Consider the following 12,806-nt stretch of genomic DNA (forward strand, 5'->3'; position numbering starts at 1 on the left):
CATAAGTTTCTGCAGCTTTGGAATTTTGAGATTTTGAGTAAATATATATTTTTAAACTTATCCTATCTCACACTATGCATTTCTTATTCTTTGATCTTGGTGTGGAAACTCCCAAAGTTTCCAGATAAAAAAACACCAATCACCCCAACACATCCCATATATCGCCAAATCACCACTGTGATCATAGGTCACATGCCACTAAAATCCCATGCGACACGACCCAAGCGACCTGATCACCTGACATATCCAGCACCCTCATTCTCAATTCTATCGCTATGGTGTTTGGATGCTATACTTGAACAGAGAATCTGTTGTTGTTTTTTCTATGTAAAATTTAAATACACGACTTCACTTCTAAAGTTTACCATTTACCACGAAGAGTGTGTGGTATTAAAAACGATGTTTACAGTGTTTTACCTCGTCAGAATTGAATTTTAACTTACTTTGCAAAGTGTTATGTATAGACGACTGTTCACCGGTTCAAGGATTTGTTTACGGTTTTAGTGAATGCCTTTTTCCTCCGCTTTGGCGCACAAACAGTTGTGTTAATCCTGCGGGCTGTGCCTTCGTCTTCTTGCTTAACAAGATATTAGTCCATTCGACGATGGTTACATCGCTTTCCGTTGAGGATCGCCCTCCGTCTCGTTTGACTGCCGTAATTACCGCTGCTGTGCGGACCATGCCCTGTGCTATTAATGGCCAGTGGACTGTTCTGTCGTCTGTATCTCTTAACCTAGACTATAGTCTGGAAGTTAATTTAAGGTACCGACGTTTACTACAATATCTGAAAAACTATTGAACCTACTCCAGTCAAAGTTGGTATGAGATTATTAAACAGTCATACATAACTGGATATTACATTTAAAGACAATCGGTGCATGAATAAAAAATCTGTCTATTTAGCTATCACTATATTTCATCAACAACCAGACCTGTTCCTCACTGCATAATGCTACCCCTGCGTCACAGGGCCATATGACACAGTTGAACCAATCAACTCAACTCGAAAGGCTGCATGGGAATCACGCACGCATGAATACGGTCTTAGCGTTGGGCGTCTCAAGCAGTTATTTAATAATATTTATCCAATTATTTTTGCATTTTTTTTCAGGTCAGTGTTATTGACTTGAATGTATCATTCCTTGCCACATTATTATATTTCATGCATCATGTTATTAGGTGTAATATATCATACATAATTATTCATTCAGACAAATCATTGCTTTATGGTTTCGAAGAAAATATTTTAATATTTTCGTAGATGATTTGATACTTTCGGGGCTGTTTCGGGTGAAAGAGAATCAAATTTTGAGCCAAGAATTGCACAAAGTGGACAAGATCTGATTACGACATGTACTACAAAGCCCGAACCTGAAATTCATAGACGATTCCTAGAAATTCTTTGATAAACAAATTTTTTCTCACGAACTACAAGAATGTTTGGCAATCAAATAAGATATATTTAAGATTCTTAAGAAATGATTAAGAATATGGATGAATATGTAAGAATTCATATCCATGGTAATTCGGGCTATTACATGTCGTAGTGAAACAGGGTTATATGTATTACACTATTCTTGGTCCCACGAAATGCCCTCGTCATCAGATTCGGAGTCTGTGCTGTCACCTAAATGAACAACAACAGGCTGGACAGTTTCTGGTCGGATACAGTCTTGTTTCCAATACTCTTCCTCAACTTTGATAACATGTTGGACACAGTTTGCCCAATGTACATCTACCTGTAATTTCTCCCATCCCTTTTAAGACAATCTGCTTGATGTCGGCAAGCTTGAAGGTCTTATTTTGCCGTGCGACCATATTTTTCAAATCACCCCAGATTAGTTCGATGGGATTCAAGTGACAATGGTAAGGAGGAAGTCTAAACACTTCGTGACCGTGTTCTATCAACATGTTGTCAATTAAATAAGAGGGTGGGGGTTTGTTCTGAAGAACCAGTTGGTAGTAGTCAGTTTTTTTGGCTGTCGTGGGCCGAGTAATGCGGTTGTTGTCCAACCACTGACATGTCTCACCTTTGGTGTAATTTGAGGTTGGACAACGGTTAATAGGATCTCGACAACTGTGATAGGGAGCATTGTCCATAACCACCAAGGATTTATCAGGCAGTGCTAAGAGGAGCTGCTCCTCAACATACGCAGTGAAAACCTGACTATTCATCTCGGTATGGTAGTCTCTGCCATCTGTAGATCTGGATCTGAACACTAGATCACACCCAGGGAGGAAACCTCTGTGGAAGCCTGCATGGAGGACAATCAGGCGGCCTTTACCAGGGGGGATCTTGCGCTGTGGCTCTCTGGTATCTGGGTGAGACCATTGGTAAGCCGCTGTGTGGCAGGCGTTAACCCAGGTTTCGTCCAAATAGACAGGCTCATAGCCTTCTTCTCGTTTCTTTTTAATAGTGCGCAAATAATTGATACGCAAACGAATGATATCTGGTCGTTCACACATTGCTAGTTTCGACTCTTTCGTCTTTTTGTACTGATATCCAAATTTGGAAAGGAGTTTACAAATGGTCCATTGGGAAATATCTAAGTCATTCTCTGTAAGGAGAATTTGTTTTAGTTCTCATGTTGAAATAAATTCATTTTCTCGTGTTAACCGCTGAATCACGTCCCTGACAACTTTCTTATCAAAGGAATCTAACTTTAATTTCCTATCCTGTTTTGAGATGCCCCCTAAGCGATGTGCAGGGGAGCATGTGTTTTTATGAGAGTTCAAAATCTTAACTACGGTTTGTTTGGGAAGCTGTAACGCATGAATTGTTCTTTTCATGTACTTTGAAATGTCAAAGAAGGGTGAACATCTTTCACTTTCAGCCTAAAAGTATTCAAATATTTTAACAACGAAACCATTCGCATCAGCGGAAAGATGCTTGCGCATAGACATCATAAAATCTAATGCTAACACTGTATTCGTGCGTGCGTGATTCCCATGCAACCTTTCGAGTTGACTTGATTGGTTCAACTGTGTCATATGGCCCTGTGATGCAGGGGTAGCATTATGCAGATGGCTGTTACAATGAATGCTCGTTCCATCCGTGACGAACAGGTCTGGTTGTTGATGAAATATAGTGATAGCTAAATAGACAGATTTTTTATTCATGCACCGATTGTCTTTAAATGTAATATCCAGTTATGTATGACCAACTTTGACTGGAGTAGGTCCAATAGTTTTTCTGATATTGTAGTAGACGTCGGTACCTTAAATTAACTTCCAGACTATAACTGCAAGTCTATGAAATCTTATTAAATCATACAGGACAACCATTACTCAGCTTTAGGAAGCTGCCAACTGAGGGTTACCTCTTCCCCCTACTAGCTTGTTACTCGGGTCATCATCACTTCTGCAGTGTTCCGAGGATACAGCTACACCTCTCTGGCCTACTAATGGCAAAAACCCTTATGACCGAAAACAGGACAATCGTCTTTGAGGAAGTTATCCTCGACTGACGGCGGATCTTCACTCACAGGATCGTCATCCTAGGTTGGATCGTAAAAGGCTGAGTGATCGAGGGATCTACAGATCACCATACTTCACCTTTATCATGGAGGATCGACAGTTTGCCTCTTCTACAGATGGATACCCAAAGGGGTCTCCACTCAACGATACAGACCAATACATCGACACATCGATTCATCGACCCATCCACTTGTACGACTTCAACTGCAGGTGGGTTAAGGCAGACTCACACGGGTTGGACCGTTGAATCGATATGCCGAATTCGACCGAGTTGTATCGTCTGAGTGATTAATCGAATTAGACAAAAGAGACAAATCGACCGCTTGAACCCACATCGATTGTGTCGTGAGAGTAAAGAGTCTGTTCTAGCTATTCGGCAAGTTGGATGTGTTGCTCACTATTTGAATCACGAAACCCTGTGGAATGTCTCAAGCAAGGATTATTCCAAAAGAGATGGCGTAAAATGTTGTAATAAATCTTATAATAAATCTTATGAGTGGTAGCAAATAGATTAGTCGATATTCGTTACAACCACCGAACATGTTGTACAATGTATGGGAATCGTCAGGTCATCATAAGACGTGTCGACCTGTGTGAGTCGCGCATTAGATCACTGACTCACAGACTCACTGTTTGCTGGCAATAAGGTCCTTTAGACAGTGTTGGTTCCAATCCCGGACGGGCATCTGTACTTTACTGAGAAAATGTTATCCTAAATATAACATTTGTTATAAAAACAGAAGAATGACGGATCGTCCTCAGTCATAGGATCGGTTTTCTTCCATGGTATCAACAGACATCTGTCCCATTGTGCATCGGACAAGGCCTTCGCTGCATTCTGTTGTCTAGATCTGACAATCCAGTGATTATCATCATGAGCATCAAACTTGGGATACGATGACCTGCAATGTCAGTGAACTTGACCAACAGGTCTCGTTGGTCTTCTCTTAAAGGCATAGTCACCTCGTAAAGTGAGCTTGAGATACGTCTCTTCTCTACAGGGATCTTCAGGGATCCGGTCCACCTGCCTGCCAGTCATGAATCATTTTACGATACTCTCCTTTGAGTAAATCACCATTACAGGTTATGAAGATCGAGACAATGCACTCCCTCTATTCAGATTTGAATTGTCAGACAGACGATATCATCCTGAGGGTCGATATCATCACAGCTGATATTTATCATCAACGCTCTCGATCTCATCTTGATATTCCATCATAGTTTTGGCACATGTCTTATCTGCCCTCAACTAGTCAACCTATACCATTCAAACAGAAGATTCAACGGGGGAGTTCGTCAGCTTTTCATTGGTACAATCGGCAGGTGTTCGATGTCTGAAGATGGTTTTTAACGTCATATGGGGCTCACCTTAGTACTACACCGATTCGCCCCATATTGTACAAGGAACTGACTGCCTACACAACGGTTGTTTTCGTTACTTGGGACACCACTTGTGTGTTGGGAGTTTTTGACCATGTGTTCGGAAAAACTGCCGTATTTCATATTCTGTGCATGGATGAATTACACATCACGTCGAGATTGCGGTTTGTAAGTAAGACTACCATGCTGACTTTGGTACAGACTGTACTCATGCGAGCCGTGCGAAGCATTTACAGTAGTAATCAATGGCTTTGTGTGCGGGCTTTCACATCTTCACAACTCTTTTTGTCATCACCTCGATACCGGAATGCACAGCACTTTTCTTGGGCCTACAGGATTGAATCCATCGTCTCTTTACCTATTCTACGCGTTGCCGATCAACCGGATAGGACAGGTCATCCCTCCCTTACTCAAGGCGAGACTTGGTGAATATCCACATTTGTTTCGGTATATGATCCTAATGTTCTCTACGTCACTTCAAGGCACGGTTTCTGCTACTACCGCACTTCCACGAGGTCCCGATTACCCTGCTTCGTACTATCAGTCAACCTGTGAACTATATCTTCAGCCTCGTCTTCTACTAGATACAACTTCGATTTTATCACAAGCACGACCGTCAAGATTTTACTCTGGCTTTAGAACACATTATTTGTGTTATGTGTGCTTGGATGTCGATCTACAGGCGAACTTATCTCCATGTCAACAACTCGGAAGTTCAACGTTCTACATATGGTAATAGCTATTACACTTCGGACGACCTCTCCGCTACCCTTTATTCCAACTGTCTCCAGTCAACAGACGACAGCTTGGACTTTCACAACTGGAAGGAGATACCACCCTTCATTGTCACTGCCTGAACACTACCCTTTGGAATTGCTTCGACCCCCTGGCTATGTACACAAGTGACTAAACCAATTGGATTCACACAGGAATCCTTGATACATTTTCCCTGGACGAAGGGATTTAAGCCCAAATATAAAAAAATACTCAGACTACAACTAAGTTTCACCCTGAAATTATTAACTCAACTACCGTATATCGCTGTGTATAAGGCGAGTTTTTCGTACCTAAAATGAGGGGGCTTATACACGGAGTCGAAGATCTCACATTTTTTTCCACTGGCGATGTCAACCGGCGTCCGATAGCCAGCCCAGCATTTGACAATAAAACTTCGCATTTCGTCCTAAATAACTGTTCCAATAACTATTTCCATACATAAACATGATTTGTATCTCTTTTCCTTGAATAAAGTTTAATAATTTCTGCAAATAAAGTTGAAATGACCCTCGCCTCGATGCAGATTGTCAAACCACCTGACACGGTAAAACAATACCTCCGTGAGTAGAGAGCCGGAAGTACCGGTAAGCATTTGCATATTGCACATGTGACCTAACATGTGATAACCGGTGAAGCTGAAATCAATTCCCGCTGTTTTTACAGTTGTATTAACAAGTGTTGGAGACGGTGTGTACAAGTGATTGTGGAATAAACACGCTGAATGTGAAGCAAACATAAGCCTAGTTAGTTACAACATAGTTAATTGGCGATTAAATTACTCACCATTGTCTCTTATATGTTATTACTTCATAAATGAATTTTATTTTACGGGCACCAATTTGGTGTCGTACCGTGTAAACACAAAATGGCGAAGTGTGCTGGAGTTACACACGCGACCTATCATTGTAGAAAAAAAACAACGCAAGATAAACATATTTTTATTGCATATATAAGGTTTGTGTGCGCACTTGTGATGTGAAGTATAGGATTTTGGGTTGATTTTTAAGGCGTGTACAGGGGGGTCGTCTTATACGTGGGGTCGCCTTATACACAGTGATATATGGTAGGTTGATTAATAAATTATCAGAAGTCCGTCTTACAACCGTTCCAGGATCTCCATTCCTTGGGATCAGGTTCCAGGTTTTTAAAGCCAGACTAACATCCCAGCAACAGAACACATTGAGGAATCACCTCTTGTGATGGACAGTGGAATCGATTGTGTGCGCAGGAACTTGTTTAAACAAGCCGTATTACAACAACCACCTAGCCATGGATGCCTAACTTCAAGGTTAGGGAGCTCACTTCAACTTGCGAGTAACATCAGGCCTATGGTCAGAAGCAGTAAAGCTCTACCACATCAGTTATTTGGAATACAAGGCAGCAGTCCGTGCAATATTTCATTGGGCCCCACCAACGTCTGATGATCAGGACACACAATTCAACTGTGGCATACACTATAAATCTTCAAGGCATGATGAAATCAGAGGCCCTCCTGCAGTAAACTTTTCACCTTAACTATGAAGGCAAGACATATACCTGGAGCGGCAAATGGATTAGCAGACACCTTATCCGGACCAGCCAAACCATCACCAACAGAATGGAAGCTACAGCAAGCATTCCAACTGGCAATAAAAAAAAAGGTTGTCCTCTAATGACCCATTTGCAGATAACAGTGCGTCACCAGTGCCGAACCCACTAGCCTGGTCAGTCGATGCTCTGTCAATATCATGGGAGGGCCTAAACATGTATGTGTTTCCCCCACCAGCCTTGATACAACGGATACTACAAAGATCCTGCACACGAGCTACCTACAACAGCTCTTGGTAGTGCCTTCTGACCGACAAGAACTTGGTTTCCAGATATAGATCTAGATTGAATTAGCAGGGAGTCCAAACTGGTCACATCTAATGCGACATCCTAACTCCAATCAGGCCAATCAAAGACCAGAATTATACGAACTTCACGTATGGAGCTTATGAAGAGCAGTCTCTATTCTATTAGAGCAGCTAAGGTAGATTCCTTAGCACTTCGTCAATCATCGAGAATCTTTATGATGATAAATTGAAAAGTTTTCACCAGTTTAAAGATCCCAGGTTTTTCTGCAGCCAATTTACCTACCACAAGTAGCAGATTACCTGTGCATTTATGAAGTACGAGGAATCTTCAAGTTCAACACTGGGCACTTACTTGGCAGCGATCAGATCTCACTACTACTCACTAATGGGATAAAACTTACTATATTTCCCGAACCAATAGATCTACTCAGATGTTTCAGACTGCGAGTATTTCAGTCGTTACCATGACTTCGAGCTCCAAGATTTCCGCTGTCTCTGACCTGCAGACAATGTTTCGCTCATACTGCCTTTAACTCTTTCATCCCTGGCTGCCCCAGAGTTATGTCCCTTGAAACACTGCAGTCCCTGACACTGACAAGGCCTGCACACTGGCCTCCCTGGCAGTATTATTGGAAAATCACACTATCATTTTTGATGCACTTTTTCTACCAGAAACTTGCTTTTAATATACATTTATCATATACCATTGTAAAGAGGATTAAGTATACTGTAATATTCTTTGTTGTTATTGTCTCTAACCTTTGTTATTTTCTAATTACAGGTGTTTACAAGTGAAATAAAACTTGAAAAAATGAAAACAGACAATGAATTTTCGCTCAAATTGTATTAAAAATCACAAAAATAAATCACAGATACAAGGTAAACATAACACAGTGGTCTTGTCATCTTGGACGGCACAGGTAAATTCTCTTCATGCACATCTGTAAACAAATAAACAAGTTTACAACTCTTGGTACTGACTTTGTTTTCTATACTGATGTCACATATTACTTATGATACACTTACAGCCTCTTAGGTAAACTCGTTAACACAGGTAAACTTGTTAAAGCAGGTAAACTCGTTAACACAGGTAAAAACACAAATATTTGATTTATTTTGTTCTTTTTCAGGATTTGAAACAAAAATTAAGTTTTTAAGTTTTTAAATAGTAATTTATCACATTACCTGAACATTGAACCACAACTACTATAAGAATGACATCACAGAGAAGATATCACAGATTGATCTGAAAGGAGGGAAAGATTGTAAAAGGACAGAAAGATCGTAAATTCAAGTTCTGCAAATATACAAGTTGTGATAACATATTTACAATACACTGCTATTTACAATTGCATAATAAATTAAATCAGTACTCTATTACATCAATTAATAAATAAATAATTATTACTGTTACTAAAATTTAAATTAAGATGTAAAAAACAAGAAAACAAACATGAATATGGAAATAAATTTTATTCAAATTGAGCGAAATATAAGGACATACAACAAACCGGCAAACTACAATTCGGATTGCGATCAGAAAATTAAATTTAAAAAAAAAGAAAGAGATACGTCATGCCACTCACCTTTGTTGTTGTTGTGATCGCTTGTTCACCTGTAGGCTGCATTCTCATTCGTCGCACTGATAATCTGTTCAAACACAGAATCATTGTAAAACAGTTGGAAAAAATCAATAGCACGATACTTCACTCACCGTGTCAATATATATTCTTGAGTCCGGTCGCCTCTTCAAAATCCCTCATGTCTCCACCGTTGTGGTCCCTCTGCCACTCCCATTCTTGAAAGTTGGCGGGGGGAGGGGGGGGGGGGACACCTCGTCGAAACCGTCAAAATCTTCACCAAAATATTCACGAAATTCCCTCTCCCCTTCGCGTAAATTATTCAAATCAAACACATTATTATTCCCGATAGAGTCGTTGTTAGTCATCTGATCGCTATCCGAATCGTAGTTGGCCGCCATTACGCTAGATTTACGATTCAAGCGAGAAAAATACCTGTCGATTTATCGGGCAGCCGTGTGTGGGACTTGGACAGTAGCCGCCCGATTTTTCGGGCAGCCGGGTACTGGGACACGGTTTATGCTGCCCGATAAATCGGGCAGTCGGGGCGAAAGGGTTAAGGGACTACCACCCCAGCTGCTTCCAATTCCCATGAGACAAGGGCAGTGACTTCCACCTTGGCGTTGCATAGTAATTGCACACTCTCAGCCATCATGGAGGGATGTTTCTGGTGTTCTGATATGGTCTTTGCCTCCCACTCCTTTTGGGAATCTCAGTCGCTGACGTCCAAGGTCACAGCAGCACAGATGAGGATGCCCAACGGACTCGACCCAAGTCTGGTATCCTGTATATACTGCAATAATTTCATTTATTGCTTATGTTAATCAGGTTTCCAGGACAAGCTCCGTCAGCGAGGGTATATATGCTTGTCTGTTGGGACTTCGGTCTGTCAATAGAAGCCACCATCCGGAGAGGCCATTGGTTAAATGGTGTCCCAATCTTCTACCTGCTCACCTCTGTCTTTGCGCATGTGATGTCTCAGTAGTTGATTGATGACCTGTGTGAAAAACGGGTATCATCGTTGAGTAGGTGTCGCCAGGCTCTTAGTTACGCGGTCGTTTCTTAAAACGGTGTCCTGTGTGAAACCATGGAACACATGATTCCCTGATGTCATGATGTATATCTCTTGGTAGCTTAAAGAGGGTTTTTTGAAGCAACCCTTACACGAGTTTATCACTAATCCTTGTAAAATCCTTTGAATTTTCTTGATTAGTTCCAGACGGTTGAGGTCCTTACAGGCTAGGATATCTGTGCCCCACCATCCAACTGTGGGGTAAATGTATAGGATAAGTTTAAAAATTTGTATATTTTCTAATAAATTGTTTATTTATATACTTATCCTATCTCACACGCTAAATGCCAACCCAACCATCCCAGCATCACAGTTACACCAGCCTGTACTCTCTAGATTGAGAATGAGGGTGCTGGATATGTCAGGTGATCCTTGTAAAATCCTTTGAATTTTCTTGATTAGTTCCAGACGGTTGAGGTCCTTACAGGCTAGGATATCTGTGCCCCACCATCCAACTGTGGGGTAAATGTATAGGATAAGTTTAAAAATTTGTATATTTTCTAATAAATTGTTTATTTATATACTTATCCTATCTCACACGCTAAATGCCAACCCAACCATCCCAGTATCACAGTTACACCAGCCTGTACTCTCTAGATTGAGAATGAGGGTGCTGGATATGTCAGGTGATCAGGTCGCTGGGGTCGTGTCGCACGGGATTTTAGTGGTGCGTGACCCATGATCACAGTTGTGATTTGGCGATGTGTTGGATGTGAACTTTGTTCTAGGGCGTTTCCACACCAAGATCGAAGAATAAGAAGAAATGCATAGTGTGAGATAGGATAAGTATATAAATATACAATTTACAAGTATGCTTAGTTAGTAACATGTTTTTTTATTATCCCCCGCCGCGCGAAAGCGCGAAGCGGGGGATATAGTATTCACGACCGTCCGTACGTCCGTCCGTACGTCCCACCTGTTCGTTGCCGCGATATCTCAAGAACTAAACACTGGATTGTCTTCATATTTGGAACTATGGTGTATATACAGACTCCGCAGACACCAGTCAGTTTTGGTGACCTTGACCCCATTTTAAAGGTCACAGCAGGCATATCTGCTTTTGGAGTTGGAAAACAGTGTTGCCGCGATATCTCAAGAACTAAACACTGGATTGTCTTCATATTTGGAACTATGGTGTATATACAGACTCCGCAGACACCAGTCGGTTTTGGTGACCTTGATCCCATTTTCAAGGTCACAGCAGACAAATCTGCTTTTAGAGTTGGAAAACGGTGTTGCCGCGATATCTCAAGAACTAAACACTGGATTGTCTTCATATTTGGTACTATGGTGTATATACAGACTCCGCAGACACCAGTCGGTTTTGGTGACCTTGATCCCATTTTCAAGGTCACAGCAGACAAATCTGCTTTTAGAGTTGGAAAACGGTGTTGCCACGATATCTCAAGAACTAAACACTGGATTGTCTTCATATTTGGAACTATGGTGTATATACAGACACCGCAGACACCAGTCGGTTTTGGTGACCTTGACCCCATTTTCAAGGTCACAGCAGGCAAATCTGCTTTTGGAGTTGGAAAACGGTGTTGCCGCGATATCTCAAGAACTAAACACTGGATTGTCTTCATATTTGGAACTATCGTGGATATACAGACTCCGCAGACACCAGTCGGTTTTGGTAACCTTGATCCCATTTTCAAGGTCACAGCAGGCAAATCTGCTTTTGGAGTTGGAAAACGCTGTTGCCGCGATATCTCAAGAACTAAACCTCTCGATTGTCTTCATATTTGGAACTATGGTGTATATACAGACACCACAGACACCAGTCGGTTTTGGTGACCTTGACCCCATTTTCAAGGTCACAGCAGGCAAATCTGCTTTTGGAGTTAGAAAACGGTGTTGCCGCGATATCTCAAGAACTAATCGCTGGATTGTCTTCATATTTGGAACTATAGTGTATATACAGACACCGCATACACCTGTCAGATTTGGTGACCTTGACCCCATTTTCAAGGTCACAGCAGGCAAATCTGTTTTTGGAGTTGGAAAACGGTGTTGCCACAATATCTCAAGAACTAATCGCTGGATTGTCTTCATATTTGGTACTATGGTGTATATGGCGGGGGATATTTCGTCACTCTGTGACAAATATTTGTTTGATTTTTAGTTTTGCAAACAGAAAATAAACATGGGGTGCCATGGTGGCTATTGTAGAAATCATCAAGGGTGATTTAAATTGTATGAAATTTTAATGAAGTTACTGGTAAATTTGACATGGATGCTTTGTTTTGGGCCATTGTTTAGAGATAACTAGTTTGTGGATATTGGCATACATGGCATACAAAATACTTGTATGCAAAATTGAATATCAACAAATCTTCAAACACAGTTGTTTCGCATTGCTTTTACTACAGGTTACTGTTGGTAGCAGTGGCAGTTTAATACACACAGTTAATACCGAATGATCTAGAGTTCCTTGGTGTCAAGTGCAATCTTTTTTTAGGAGAAATGCTTTTTTTAGTTTCTGTATCTGCCCAAACTATAACAAAGAAAAGTGATTCACACTCGTTGTTTTGAGGTAACATTCTTGCATCAATGTAGAAACATGGCTCCCAAAATGTACTTATCTATAACCTGTGCTTGCTGTGCTTGCTGTGCTTGCTGTGCTTGTCATAAGGGGCGACTAGTGGGATTGGGTGGTCAGGCTTGCTGACTTGGTTGATA

General features: G+C 41.1%; 1 protein-coding gene across 1 annotated transcript in view; it reads left to right on the forward strand.

Annotated features, from left to right (window-relative positions):
• The window catches only part of LOC124150125 (transcription factor Sp4-like), a 62,851-nt gene that overhangs the window by 13,825 nt on the left and 36,220 nt on the right, over positions 1-12,806 (forward strand). The gene's annotated exons all lie outside the window — the stretch shown is intronic.

The sequence above is a fragment of the Haliotis rufescens genome, unplaced genomic scaffold (genome assembly GCF_023055435.1).
Source record: "Haliotis rufescens isolate VD_foot unplaced genomic scaffold, xgHalRufe1.0.p SCAF_4, whole genome shotgun sequence".
Taxonomy (NCBI): Eukaryota; Metazoa; Mollusca; class Gastropoda; order Lepetellida; family Haliotidae; genus Haliotis; species Haliotis rufescens.